The 13,595-nt window shown below is 57.3% G+C and overlaps 3 non-coding genes across 3 annotated transcripts; 1 reads left to right on the top strand and 2 right to left on the bottom strand.

The window, feature by feature from the left end:
- Positions 1–2,526: 2,526 nt before the first annotated feature.
- Positions 2,527–2,599, bottom strand: TRNAM-CAU. The gene has a single exon. It is a non-coding gene; the product is annotated as a tRNA-Met (tRNA).
- A 2,894-nt stretch (positions 2,600–5,493) lies between these two features.
- Positions 5,494–5,575, bottom strand: TRNAS-UGA. The gene has a single exon. It is a non-coding gene; the product is annotated as a tRNA-Ser (tRNA).
- A 1,449-nt stretch (positions 5,576–7,024) lies between these two features.
- TRNAQ-CUG lies at positions 7,025–7,096 on the top strand. Its single transcript has one exon. It is a non-coding gene; the product is annotated as a tRNA-Gln (tRNA).
- The last annotated feature ends 6,499 nt before the right edge of the window (positions 7,097–13,595 follow it).

Below are 13,595 nucleotides of genomic sequence, written 5' to 3'. Positions count from 1 at the left end.
GGAAAATATCGGCATCTACCAGCCTTTCATAGCTGTACAAGACTCAGGCACAATACAGAGGTGCCCATCTGTAAGTGCCAAATGGTTGGATTGGCTAATGCAGCCTGTAGACATCCAGGGCACTCTGGGATATACAGCCAAGTGTCCATCACCATCATCATTTCAAAGGGATAATGATAATGGTAGCAAGGTTCACAACTGACTCAGCAGTTGCATACAAAGGTGCACGTTTGGCAGTTACGTTGGCTCAGGTTGGCCACCCGGTCTAGATGTAGAAGTTACAACATTTAAACTTGAACGAGGGGCCAATTTCCCATCATTTCCCACCTTTACATCCAAACACGATGAAGGTAGCAGATAGAGCCAGAGCAGGTTGTCTATGGGACCAAGTATATGCAGAGTCTCCTCGACAGAGGTTTGTTCAACCTGTTCTTAAAAACCTCTGAGGACAGAGACACCACAGACGCCTTTGGGAGCCTATTCCAGAGCTTAACTGCACTCGGAGTCTGACATTGGTGAAATAGGAGGCTGAGAAAAGCAACACTGGCTGTCAGAAAAAAACAGCCCTCCCTAGTGCTTTAAGCAGTAGGTTCTGTTGTTTTAACAGCCATGGCCTGGGTTCAATTCCTCCTAAAACCGGAAGTTTTTCAATGAAAATCTCCATTCATTTCGCATTTGAAATGGAAAGGCAAAGAGGGCTTCTTGTCCTTATCAACAAGGCAAAGAATGGCTTTTTTCTCAGTAAATATTTTTAAAAGGCGCTGACTCGACCTGAAGATCTCATTTCATTTGTATTTACAATGGAATGATTCTCTCTAGGATAGACAGAAATTCTTCAGCTAGACTCGGATTCCACGGGAATACGAGAAGCGATTGTGTCTAACACCTGCCTTTTTTTGGACAACAGTGATGTCCAGGTTTTCCATGGACATTTCCCTTCCAGCACCTCAGGCCCCATCCAACAATACAAGCAACTGAAATGCACAGAAAGTTTCTCACCATAGGATTCAGTGACCAGGCTGGGGAAAGTTTTGCCATTTGAAGATGTTTGAATTCCTCCAACTTCTCTCCTACAAATGCTGAATAGTTGGTGGTGTAATGTTACAGGAGAGGTTGAAATTAGGCTATTTTGTCAGATAGAAGACAGTGATTGTGTCAGGAGTGGGATGTGAATGGAGCCTAGAGCAACAAATGACAGTATTAGGGGGCTTATTCCTTCACTCTCTCACTTCCTGGCCCTTCTTGCATGACCAGAGAGCAGCAATACCCAAAGTCCAAAGGCGCAAACAATTCGATGTTTATTGGGGTGAACGTCCAGCAAGCAATGATTCCAGTTTCCTTCCTTAGTGTCCCCTTCTCAGCTCTGACACCACAGAGCCTTGTCTGTGTCCCAATTTCTGTTCCCATCCCTGTTCCCATTTCCCCTGTAGCAAAACATGATCCCACCCCCATCCCCAGTCCCTGTTCCCATTCCCGCCTTCCTGATTGACTGCAGACTATATAGTAAAACCTGAGTTCTGCTTAGCTATTCCTTAACCAATCATTTTACTGAAATGTAACTAACCAATCCTAATATACTGTAACGTGATTATCTAACCAATTATATTCCACCACCTTCATTGGTTTACACCCAACAAAATTAATTATACAGCAGACAGAAACAATCACAGAACCAGACAGAGACCATGCAAATAAACATACAAAACAATACAGAAGGGAGGATTTCACAACTACAGATATGCCTTGTGACCTTGCTGAGTCACAATAGACAGGGTTTTCCAGCTGTGTCTATTGATAAGTGAGTTCTTGCCAGACAGGATGCTACCAAACTAAGTTTCCTTTCTCTGGAGGTGATGGAATATCAGGGCAGGATTGGATTCTCACAGCCCAATCACACCTTATTTTAGTGTGACTAGTTGGGAATGTGAGGATGTGACCATACACTTCCCACCTTATGGCTGCCTTTGCTGCTTAGCCGAAGAACCAGGCCTCAGACTGTCACAGTAAGAGAAGGCCATTACACAGACAGACAGTGATTTTTTATTCTTTCTTTTATACCTTTATAACTAGCTAAGTGATAAAAATACACCTAAATTCTTAAAGTACAGGCCTTTGCAGACTGGCCTGAATCTCTGTATCCTAACAGTCCTCAAGGTCAGGCAGCCTCTGGGTAAGGGGGTGGGGACTCAGGTCCTTCCACAGGCCAATTCCACCAGGGTTGTGTATAAACCAGGGAAGTTCCCCACAATAGCCAGACCAGATGCCCCCTTTACACTTGTGCTCTGTTCTCATTGCTTCTCTGTCTCTCTTCCCTCATCTCTGCTGCTCCTGCCTGGGCTTTCTCAGCACCTGGCCCCAGCACTTCCTGGCAGCCAGAGACTGCACTTTCTGCATCTGTGGATGTGGCCTCTCTCCTGCTTGCTAAGGAAAGGAACCTTTCCAGGAAATGGCCACAGCTTCTGGGAATCCCTGTGTAGCTGTGAACAGAGTTTGGGTCCTGGCACACAAGGCAACTTAAAAGCTGAGCGCCCAGACAGGGGCTTGAACCCTGGACCCTCAGATTATGAGCCTGATGCTCTACCAACTGAGCGACCTAGGTTTGTTAGGAAAGAGCTTCACCATTCACCACAAGAGTGAGCAGGCAGGCAAAGTGGGGGCAAAAAAAGTCCCTGGAACCCCTCCTCTTTTTCTGCACAGCCACTGCCTGTCAGCAGGATTCCTCCTCCTCCTCAGGGAGACTAAATCTCCCAACCTAGACAGCCGGTCCATCCGCTGCACCTCAATCCCCCATGCCTGAGCCTCCCTGCCAAAGCCCTGAACCTGGCCCTATACAATTAAGTCTCACTTGTCGCTGGGAACTTAACTTCTTGTGCCCAGAGCGTCTCGGCCCCCTCAGCAGATGACCTGAGAAACACAGTGTCCGGCTTTTCCAAAGAAGTGTTTAGACCTCTCATCATGTGGCCTAAAGCCCTTTGGATCGGATGATTCAGGATTTGAGTCCCCTCATGGTTGTGCTCACTTTGTGCTGCAAGTCCTGCTCCCTTCAGGGCTGGAACCTCTTCTTGGCCGCTCAGGCCAATGCTCTGGCTTCAGCTAGAGCCCTGGGAAGGAGTTGGGGGGTGGGTGTCACAAAGGCTGGGGCATGAGCCCCAGGTGCTTCCAGTCTCGCCTTTGCCCTTCCTGACTTGCCAAAGAAAATGGGCGGCTCCACTGCCAAAGTCAGCACCATGAGTGGGAACGGTAAGAGGCCCCACCAGGGGGCCTGGCCCTGCTTTCCTACCCTCTTCTGATGTTGGCCACAGAGCATCAGCAGCCGCCCCGCATGCTGGCCTGTGGGTGGCCTTCAGTGGGGTTCAGCACAGCAGGGAGCAGGCTGGCCCTGTGGCTGTCTGCTGGCCACACATGGTCCTCCCCTCCTCTTGCCCTGGCCTCCGCTGCTTTTAAGCCTTCCCTTGGAGCTGTCAGCACCAGCTGCCTCTGCTCCAGATGCCCAGAGGAGGAGAGGTGCTGGGCTCCCACCTGCCCAGCCCTGCTTCCTTCAAGCACAGTGGAAAGTGCCAGACTTGTGGGCACCAGGTGAAGCCATGAGAATCCCAACCCTCAGATGTCAGTAGCCAGTTCTAGAGCCCTGACCCATCCAGCAGGAGGGGAAAAAATTGCTCTTGCACAGCTGGAGACAGGGAAGTGGAGCAGCGTGAGCTCCAGGGCTTTACCACAAGGTCCTACTGAGATTTGAACTCAGATTGTAGGATTCAGAGTCCTGAGTGCTGCCCATTACACCATGGGACCAGCTCCTGCTGCCTTCTCTGGCCATCAGTGACCCTCATGGGGCCGGCTCATGTAAGGGACTGTTGGCCCCTTACTAAAGCTTAGTGGGGGTTTGGTTGGCTAGTTCCCAGTCCCAGTAGAAGGGGAAGGGCCAATGGAAATCAGGACCCTGAGACTGACAGTCCCCAGGGGCAATGGGGAGAGGCCAAAGCTCCAAGTTAGCCGCACTGACAGGCCAGGCAGTGTAATGAGGGAGTCACAAGGCCAGGGGGTCCCATCCTCCATGGGAGCTGGACCTGCCTGGGCCAGAGTGGGGCAGAGCTAAGGAGAGAGCAGGAGCCCAAAAAGAGCCGGGGAGCAGAGCTGCGCAGGTGTAGTGCCAGAAACTGCTCCCTGTAGGACTTTGCTACCTGTAGCAGTTACTGAGACCTGAGGTTGTTCTTATTTGCTGACTTGTCCTAATTGGCTCAAACTTGACAGTGGTGGGGGATGGAAGCATAAAGGCTTCGTCCTCCAAACAACCCTGCCTGGTGTACATCTGTATCTATTACCTCTTAACACCGAATTGTAAAAAATAGAGTGAGGTCATTTAAACATCATTTATTTTGCAGCTTCATTTACTGTGCTAACAATGTAGCATCCTGACACCGATACTTCTGCCCACGTGCCCTGTGGGCTGGATTCATTTTAGTGGGACGCAGGACATGTGGAGGATAATTTAAACTCTTAATTTCCTTAGGGTTTCTTTAATATACTTCTCTGCTGGTGCAATTTCTGACCATTGCACGTCTATTGTATTTATTACAATAGCACAAGTAAGTCACACAAGTGACATAGTCTAGGGGCTTGGCTACACTTGCAAGTTAGAGCGCATTAAAGCAGCCCCGGGCGCCCTAACTCCTGAGGTGTCCACACTGGCAAGGCACATGGAGCACCTGGGCTCTGTAGGTGGAGCGCTCCTGGTAATCCACTTCCATGAGAACCATAAAGCTTACTGAGCCCTGCTGAAACGCCCTGGCATCAGTGTGAGTGTGGATCTCCCTCAGTCTCCCCCGCAATGCTGGTCAGTTGTATTGTCACTGTGTTAGTCAGTGCTTCCCTTCAGGGCCGGCCCTAGAGGGGTCTGTGACAAATCCCCCCTTTCCTCCTCAGGCCCTGCCCCCGCTCTACCTTTTCTCCCAAGCCCCCACCCCTGTCCCATCTCTTCCCGGCTTGCACCTTCCTGCCCCATTCCTCTCCCTCCTCCACCTCTCCCTGTCCCTACTCCTTCCCCTCCCCACCCAGCGCCTCCTGCACCCCACTGAACAGCTGATCACTGGCAGGTGGGAGGTGCTGAAGGGGAAGAGGAGGAGCTTGTCAGCAAGGCCTGTAGTGGCAGGGGGCGGGGGGAGCTGGCTGCCAGTGGGCGCTGAGCACCTATTTTTTCTCTGTTGGTTCTGCAGCCCCGTAGCTCCCATGGAGTCGCTGACTTGGCTCCTTTCACACCCTAGAGAGAGGAGCAGAACCAGGGCTATGGCTGATCTATGGGGCACCAGGTGAGTGGCAGAGGCTTCAGGTGCCGAGAGTTTGCCTGACCCCTCAGGGACACAGTGTGAGGGGGTGTCCCAGGCATCTCGATAAAAGGAGCAGAACAGGATTTACATGGGGTGGGGAGAGAATTGAGAGTGTCTCAGGGGGTTGTACAGAGGTATTGCCCGGGTGAGGGACTGGCTAAAACACAGACCTCGCTGTGAGCAGGATTTGAACCTGCGCAGAGGAACCCTATTGGATTTCATCTCCAATGCCTTAACCACTTGGCCATCACAGCTGTGAGCACAAAATTGCCCCAATGCCAGAGAAACTGGTAAAGAATCCCAATGCCCAGGTGTGAAGTTATCTAACTACAGAATTCCCACCACAAACCTGGCCCCCAAAGCACAGGGGGGATTGGGGGTTTGTTCTCTTTGCTTAGCCACGTGCAGTCGCACAGAGAGCGCATTTAAAAGTCTCCCCTCCCACAGAGCGGGAAGGGGAAATGATTCTCAACTTGGAGCCTGATGTTGGGTGACCAGACGTCCCGATTTTATCAGGACTGTCCCGATATTTGCCTGTTTGTCCCGCGTCCCGACCGATGTTTGGTCAGGACACTGGACAAACAAACAATTTTGCCCTCTTCTCCGGCACACAGGCAGAGCCCGGAGGGACACTCGCCCCCCCCGACTCCGCCCCCTCCTTCCCCCATTGGATCCCACCCCAAATCCTCGCCCTGGCCCTGCCTCTTCCCCAAGCAGGCGGCATCCTCCTCCCTCCCAGGTTTGCACACGGGCCATGGCCATGGCCGGGAGTGCAGCATGGAGGCTGCTCCAGCCCTGGAGCCTCCGGGGCAGCGCATTGGGGCTGGGGGCAGTGGGGAGCGGGCAGGACCCATGTGGGTGGGGGGCAGAGACACACGTGGGGCAGACATGCTTCTGCCAGGAGGGCCCGGGCCCGGCTGCCTGGTTCGCCCCTTGCTTGGGAGCTGCAGGAGGGACCTGGAGTGCGGCTCGGCTGCAGAGCTCGGAGCCCAGGCTGGGCCCAGGAGCGAGGGGACAGGGGAGCTGGGGGTGTATCAGGGGTCGGAGCCGAGACTTGGGTGGAGACGGGGCTGTGCCACTGCCGCCTGGCGGGGGAGGCGGGAGCCTCCGGCTTTTTTTTTTTTTTTTTGCTCTGCCCCCGCGTCCCGATATTTTATCTTTGACATCTGGTCACCCCAGCCTGATGTGAATGAGGACGTCTGGACCAAGGGGGCAGGGACTGGCCTTTGCTAGAGAAACCACTGTCAAGTGTTAGCCAATTAGGACAAGTCAGCAAATAAGAACAACCTCAGGTCTCAGTAACTGCTGCAGGCAGCAAAGTCCTACAGGGAGCAGTTTCTGGCACTACACCTGTGCAGCTCTGCTCCCCGGCTCTTCTCGGGCTCCTGCTCTCTCCTTAGCTCCGCCCCACTCTGGCCCAGGCAGTTCCAGCTCCCACGGAGGATGGGACCCCCTGGCCTGGTGACTCCCTCATTACACTGCCTGGCCTGTCAGTGCGGCTAACTTGGAGCTTTGGCCTCTCCCCATTGCCCCTGGGGACTGTCAGTCTCAGGGTCCTGATTTCCCATTGGCCCTTCCCCCTTCTATTGGGACTGGGAACTAGCCAACCAAAAACCCCACTAAGTTTTAGTAAGGGGCCTACAGTCCCTTACATGAGCCAGCCCCGTGAGGGTCACCACTGTGCAGAGAAAGCAGCACAAGCTGGTCCCATGGTGTAACGGGCAGCACTCAGGACTCTGAATCCTGCAATCTGAGTTCAAATCTCAGTGGGACCTTGTGTTGGCTTGTGGTAAAGCTCCCAGTGCTCAACTTCCTTGTCTCCAGCTGTCTAAGAGCCAATCTTTCCCTCCTGCTGTGTGACTCGCCCACTGGAGCTAGGTCTTGCGGGGTGAATGGCCAAAATTGGTTGGGGCTCTAGAACTTGTGACCCTGACTCCTGTGGTTGGGATTCTTGCTGCTTCACATGAGGCCCACAAGTTTGGTCATTTTGCTTGCAGCCACGTTACCTCTTGTCCACCTGGCACTTGAAGGAAGGAGGGCCAGGGCCAGGCTTCATAGTCAGGGCTAGGCAGGAGGGAGGCAGAGTCCCAGGCTGGAGCCCAGCACCTCTCCTCCTCTGGGCACCTAGAGCAGAGGCAGCTGGTGCTGACAGCTCCAAGGGAAGGCTTAAAAGCTACAGAGCAACCGAGGGCAGGGCCAGAGGAGGAGAGGACCATGCCTATGTGTGGCCAGCAGACGGCCACAAAGACACTCGGTCAGCCTGCTCCCTGGCATGGCAAACCCCTACTGAAGACGTGCTTAATCCACTTGCTGATCAGGAGGAAAACCTGTCAAAATCTGTGTGCGAGGAGAACCCACTTGGCTCGGAAGGAGCGAGGAAAAAGAGCAAGTGAACAAAATAACTTGTGACAGAGCAAGCGAAAAGAACGTGAAAGGCAGAGAAAGAAATAAAGGGAGAGAAAAAATATTAGAAAAAGAAGGAAAGAAAGGAAGAGCGTGAAAGGTAGAGGGGAAAAAGAAAGCAAGAACATACAAGCTAGAGAAGGAAAGGAATGAAAAAGAACGAATGAACCACAAGCGCTAGCTGAAGCTGGAATGGGAGAGTCAGAGAAAGGACAGACTGACCTTAAGTAAGGTTGCACCCAGATTCTCCATGTTGGGGCACAGGCCTCCCATTTCAGTCCTTGCCCTGCTTGGGGGACCATCCATAGGTGCCTATTGGTACCCCCATGCTCTGAGCAGGGGACAAGCCCCCATACCCTCCTCGGGACATGGGCTCTCCCAATCCTGACCACCTTCCCGCACCCTCCTGGGAATGGGGGGAAGGTGGGGGGTAGGCGTGTGCTGAGCAGCACCGTGGGTGTCTCTCTCTGGGGCGAAGGAAGAGGATATTTTTTGTACCAGAAGGAAAGAGCAGGGGGCGGGGGCGTTTGTGGAGCCGGGGCGCACACCAGAGAGAAGAACTGAACGCAGCCCAGCGTGAGCCCAGTGCCAGTTGGAGCCGAGACGCCCGTACCTGGAGGACCATCTGCAGAACCTACCTTGATGGTGCCGTCCATCACCGCTCCCACACGGAGCTTCCCGCCTAGACCTCCCTGGACGAGGTGAGGTGGTGCATTGGCAAAGGGGGCTGTTTGAGCAGTGTGTGTGTGTGTGTGTGTGTGTGTGTGTGTGTAATATTTTGGGACGTGAAGGCACAAACTGCTGGGGCTGGTTTCCTGTTGGTGTGAGCTTTATTTTTTTTCTCTCATCTTCTTGTTTTAGGGCTAGGGCTGGGTGGCTTCCTGCGCTGCCGTTGACAAGGGCAGCGGCACAAGGGGCTCAGGGTGCAGAATCGGGGAGGGGGAAGGGTGCACGGGAGGTCACAGGGATAAGAATCACATTTAGCCCTTGCACGGTAATGGTGGTGCACTCACGCACTGCCACATCTTTTAGTATCATGACTATTTATCTGTACAACAGCAGCACCTTCAGAGACCGGCGCAGAATCAAGTCCCCCGTTGGGCCAGGCGCTGCCCAGACACAGCGAGAGACAGGCCATGCCCCAGAGAGTTTACAGGCTCCACACCCAAAAAGTGGGAGGAGAAACAGAGGCCCAGTATCACACAGCAGCACTGAGAATAAAACCCAGGAGTCCTGGCTCCTCCTGCTCTAACCACTAGACCCCACTCTGCTCCCAGAGTTGGGGACAGAACCCAGGAGCCCTGGCTCCCCAAAAGGGCGGGAGTGGGGTCTAGTGGTTAGAGGAATGGAAGATGGGTGTCAGGACTCCTGGGTTCCAGTCCCAGTTCTGGGGTTAGAGGGGAGTCTCATATGTTAGCACAGGTGAGACTGGGAGCCAGGACTCCTGGGTTCTTCCCATCCCCCCCAAACCATCTTGCACAGCAGGAGGGAGCTGGGCAGGAAGTGGTGATGGGGTTAAAAACTACCAAGAAATGCAAACCCTTGAAGGAGCCTGTGCCAGACAATCCAGCACGAGGGGGGAGAGGATATGTGGCTGGGGGGAGGAAAAGCCTTGGGCTGCACTGGGGGAGCGCAGAGCAGGGGTGACACCCCAGAAACCTGCAGCAAAGGGATGGACAGGTGGGGTGGGTGGATAGAAGAGGCAGCGAGACTAAAATCTAAAAGGGGAGTGTGGAGTCTAGTGGTCAGAGCGGGGGGGGGGGCGGGTTTGGTGGTCAGAATTCCTGGGTTCTATCTCCAGCCCTGGGAGGGGAGTGGGGTCCAGTGGTTAGAGTGTGTCAGGGGGAGAGCCAGGACTCCTGGGTTCTCTCCCTGGCTCTGACTCTCTTGTGCAATCCCTCGGCAGTTACCCAACTCACCAGCGTGTGGGAGCGAGGGGCTGGGGCCGGTTGTGACACAGCCCAGAGTCCCGTACTGCCCCTTTGTTACCCAACCCGGGGCAGGGTGGGGGATGGCCTGGGAGACCCGCTAAGAAAGGCGTTTCTGGTGGGTTTGTGTGTGGGTCACGCTGCCCCCTGCTGGATAGACCCCTCTAGGTCAGAACCAGTCTCAGCCCGGGTCAGACCCTGGGAGCCAGCCCCCTCTGTCGCCACGGCCATGTCTATTGGTGTCCTGGAAAGGTCCGTTCTCCTTGGTAACTGTCCAGTGGCAGTGAGTTCCACAGGCCTCGGTACACGCTGTGTGGGGCAGGAAGTCCTTGTGTTGGGAGCAGTGGGAGTGAACTGTGTGCGGTTGTGTCTCTGAGCACAGTTGTGAATATTCTGGTGTGTGTGTAATTGTAAGTGTGGCTGGGGGTGTGATCGTTTCTCTCTTTGCGGGTTGGGCTAGCATGCCCCTCTGGGTGTGTTGTGTGTGAGTGTTTTTGGGATTGTCTGAGTCCCTTTGTGCGTCAATGTGTGTGTGTGTGTCACTTGCTGCTGGATACAAAATCCTGCAAAGCCACCACATGTGTACACACACACACACACACACACACACACACACACACAGAGTGGGGCTCAGCCCCACCAGCAGGGGGCAGCAGGGACACACACGTCTCTCCTGGGCCAGCTTGGACAATTTCCCATCACGACCCGGCACAGTGCTGGTGCCCCCACACGGGGGTGGGCAGTGACCGGGCGGGGGGGGGGCAGATGTGCTGGATTCAGAAGGAAGCACTTTGGGAAAATCAGTCAAGGCCCTTAGCAGAGCTGGGACACAGACCCAGTGACCCCTGCACCACCCTGGGAGGGGAGTGGGGTTGAGTGGTCAGAGCAGGGAGGGCTGGGCACCAGGACCCTGGGTTCTATCCCTGGCCCAGGGAGGAGGTCTACAGCAGGGGGACTGGGGGCCAGGACTCCTGGGTTCCATAGGGGAGACTGTTTTTTTCTGTACTTCCCTCCCTAGAGATCCCAGCCCCGCCCCCTAGTGGAGCGTGAGTGGGAGCAGGGGAAGTTACTCCCCCACATGATTCAACCCTCCCCTCCACCATGGGCTGTGACATCATGGACCCCTCCCTCCCCAAGGCAGACAGTAGAAGCCCCGCCCCCCCAGAGAAGGGGGGGGGTCTAGTTGCACCCACAACAATCCCACTCATGGTTGCAAAGAAACCCCCACAAACCACCGCTAGGACAGGATCTGCTGCTTTCTTTTCACCATGAGCTGCTCCCCGCCAGGCACCACACCCCATTCACACCCCTTTGGTCACTACGTAGCTCAGTGGCAATCACTGCCCCGAAGTGACTCCGGCGCAGGCACCCACAGGACGAACTCCCCACACCGGATTCTGTCCACACGCAGAGAATTCTCTCTGCCGGGCTCCTTCGGTTCCTCTCGCTGCTCCCCGTCCTGCCGCCAGACACTGCTCATCTGCATAGCCCCGCCCATGGACACGCGACACCTTCTGTAGTTTTGCTCTCCAGTGAATGAGTCGCCTGCAGAGAGTGAACACGTCAGCACACGTCACAGCCCCAGCGCACGTCACAGCCGCCGGGCGGGGATTGTCTGTGAGCCCGACGCTGGGGGCGGGGCTTCAGGGAGAGACCCAGCCCCATAGACAGCCTGGGGCAGGGAGCTATTGGGGGAAGGGATGAGGGGATGGGGGGAGAAGGGGGAAGGGAGAGACCCAGCCCCATAGACCTGCAGGGACAGGGGATCTTGGGGTCAGGAGGGGAGAAGGGGGATTGGCAGAGACCCAGCCCGGGGTGCAGGGGAAATGGGGTGGGGTGGAGGGAGACATGTCGGGTGGGGGTGGGGTGTGTGAAATGTTGGTCCAGGGAAACTGAGTCACTCCCAGGACATCGTGTGCAGGGGGGAGCACAGGGGCAGGGAGAGAGCCCCAGCCCCACAGAGCCCCAGAGGGATATTGGGGGCAGGGGAGGGGATGGAGGGGGGAGAGACCCAGCCCCATAGACCCCTAGAGGCAGCGGGATATGGGGGGGTAGGAGAGGGGATGGCAGAGGAGATACCCATCTCCTTAGACCCCCAGAGGCAGGAAATGAGGGGAGAAGGGGGGAGGGAGGGATCCAGCCCTATAGACCTGTAGGGGCCGGGAGCTATTGGGGGCAGGAGGGGAGAAGGGGGGTTGGCAGAGACCCAGCCCGGGGTGCAGGGGAAATGGGGTGGTTTGGAGGGAACTGGGGAGGAGAAGAGACACAGGGCAGGACACATGTTGGGACAGGGAAACTGACTCACTCCAAATACATGCGGAGCAGGGCAGGGCGGAGGCAGATCATGCTGGTCCCAGGGTAATTTCGGGGGGTTCTGATTCCCCACTCAGCCGGGGGGCTCCCCTCTGGGCTGAGGAGACCTGGAGTGGGACGGGTGCAGGGGCTGTGTGTGTGTGTGTCAGGCTGGGGGAGCTGCCTGGGCAGAGGGGCTAGAACCAGGGGCGGCTCCAGGCACCAGCACACCCAGTGCCTGGTTGGGGGGCAAGCTGCAGGGGGCTCTGCTGGTCACCACTAGGGCAGCAGGCATCCCAGCCCCTCACCCACTCTACCCCCCTCGCCCCACTCCCCTCCCGGAGCGGGGGAAAACCCAGGAGTCCTGGCTCCCAGCCCTGCCCCTCCCCCACTCTACCCCCCTCACCCCACTCCCCTCCCAGAGCTGGGGGAGAACCCAGGAGGCCTGGCTCCCAGCCCCTCCCCGCCCCGCGCGGGGGGCGACCCCAGGAGTCCTGGCCCCCCGCCCTGCCCCTCCCCCGTATGTCCAGCTGGCTCAATCCAACCGCCCCCCCCCCCCCCGAGTCGGGAGAGAGGAGGCCACGGGAGACGCCGGCGGGGAGGGGGCGCGGGGGGCGCGGTGGGGCGCTGCGGGGGGGGTAGGGGTCTTGGGGGAAGGGGCGATGCAGGGGCAGGGATTAGAGGGAACAGGTGGTGCAGGGGTGGGGTCTTGGGGCAATGTGAGGACAGGACCCCAGGGGGAAGGGGCGGTGCAGGGCGGGGTCCCAGGGGAAGGGCGGTGCAGGGGCGGGGTCTCAGGGGAAGGGGCGGTGCGGGGGGGGGGTCTCGAGGAGAAAGGGAAGCTCAAGGGTGGGAACTCTGGGGAAGGGGCCATGTGGGGTGGGACCTGGGGAAAGGGTGCAGGGAGGGGTGTATTGGGGCAATGTGGGAGTGGGGACTCGGGGAAGGGGCAGAGCGAGGGTGAGGTACTGGGGAAAAGGGGCAATGCGAGGGTGGTGCCTTGCAGGAAGGGACAGGGCGGGGCAGGAATTCAGGGAAAGGGGCGGGGATTAGGGAACAGGTGATGTGAGGGCAGGACCAGCGGGGGCAGGGCTTTGGGGAAAGGGGGTCCGGGAGCAGGGCTTTGGGGGCGGGCACAGCGGGGGTGCAGGGGCGGGGCTTTGGGGGCGGGCACAGCAAGGGCGGGGCTTTGGGGCGGGCACAGCGGGCGGGGGCTGGGGGAAGGACTCATTCCGGCCGGGGGCGGGTCTGTCCGGGGGTGACGCTGTCCCTGCAGCGGGTGTTTGGAGCCGGGCTCCCCCGGGGCAGGGGGTGGGGCGGGGCCGGGGGCAGCGGGAGTCGGGGGGTGACACGTGGCCGGTGCCTGGGCCCGGCGGACCCACCCGGACCCGCTCACACCCAGCCCGGGGGGAGGGGGGGTTACAAGGGGCGCCGGGAACATCCCGCGGGGCGCACACGTGGATCCAGCCCCCGCACAGAGCCGGACCCGGCCCGGCCCCGCCCCGCCAGGGGGGGGGGGGAGGCGTTTCGACGGCGGGAGCTTCGCCCCCCCCTGCGCGCTCCCGCCCCCGCTGCTTTGTGCCGGGGGGTGAAAGGGGCGAAGCGGCGCAGCACGTTCCTGCGCGGAGCAGCGTCACACCCTGCACGGGGG

The sequence above is a fragment of the Mauremys reevesii genome, unplaced genomic scaffold (assembly GCF_016161935.1).
Source record: "Mauremys reevesii isolate NIE-2019 unplaced genomic scaffold, ASM1616193v1 Contig177, whole genome shotgun sequence".
Taxonomy (NCBI): domain Eukaryota; kingdom Metazoa; phylum Chordata; order Testudines; family Geoemydidae; genus Mauremys; species Mauremys reevesii.
The sequence above is the reverse complement of the archived record's forward strand: the minus strand, read 5'-3'. Positions and strand labels throughout refer to the sequence as shown.